Source organism: Papilio xuthus, unplaced genomic scaffold, assembly GCF_000836235.2.
Source record: "Papilio xuthus unplaced genomic scaffold, Pxut_1.1 DF826949.1, whole genome shotgun sequence".
NCBI lineage: Eukaryota > Metazoa > Arthropoda > Insecta > Lepidoptera > Papilionidae > Papilio > Papilio xuthus.
Window position 1 is genome coordinate 5,333,520 of NW_013531700.1, and position 1,031 is coordinate 5,334,550.

The window sequence follows — 1,031 nt, forward strand, 5'->3', positions numbered from 1 at the left end:
TATTATAGTAGCCGATTCTCAGACCTACTGAATCTTACTAAAATTATAAATGCGAAATTTTAGATGAATAAATGTTTGTTTATATCTCCAGAACGACTGAACGGATCTCGATGTAATTTGTCACAAATGTAGAACATAGTCTGGAAGAACATATAGGCTACTAATTATTTATTTTAATTCCAAGCGGACGGAGTCGCGGTCCATAGCAAGTTGGATATAATTTTATAACAATATCAGTTTAAAACAAACCAGCATCAATTTGCAGCGGGACAACAAAAGATGGCTTTAAAGCGAACAAATTGCGGAATCAGTCTTTTGAATGGCCATCGTTGGTTCAACGTTTAATACCTCCCCGGACCTATTTACAACAATAGCGACGTGATTTACGTTTAACCGCTAATAAATTGAATATTTAGCGGATCCAATTGACCCATTATTTAGTTAAAAACGTATAACAGTAATCTGATAAATATTTATCAATCAATCTTCTTACCAATATTATAAATGCGAATGTTTGGATGGTTGGACGAATGGATGTCTGTTTGAAGGTATCTCCAGAACAGCTCAACGGATCTCTATAAAATTTGGCATACATATAGAACATAGTCTGGAAGAACACATAGACTACTAATTATGTTTTTTTTAATACCGCGCAGACGGATTCGCGGGCGACCACACGTATTACATGTTACGTTTTTTGCAATTATATATATTTAAATTAGCTAACGTAAAATCATTTATTTTTATTTCATGTTTTTTTTAAAATACTATTTATTGATTTTGTATATTCTAATCTAAATATAATCATTGTTTTCATATTAATTTTATTGTTTAAAAACACGAAATAATCTCTGACTCAACGTCAAACCAAAGTTAAAAACATAAATTGAATTCGAACAAAAATTACAACGTAAAAACCAAACTTTGAATATCGCTGCAAAAGCTCGTTGCCAGTAAAAGCTTTCTTTTGTTTGGACACAAACAAAGTGCGTAACCGAACGAGGTGCGCCACAAAAACAACTGCGTGGTTC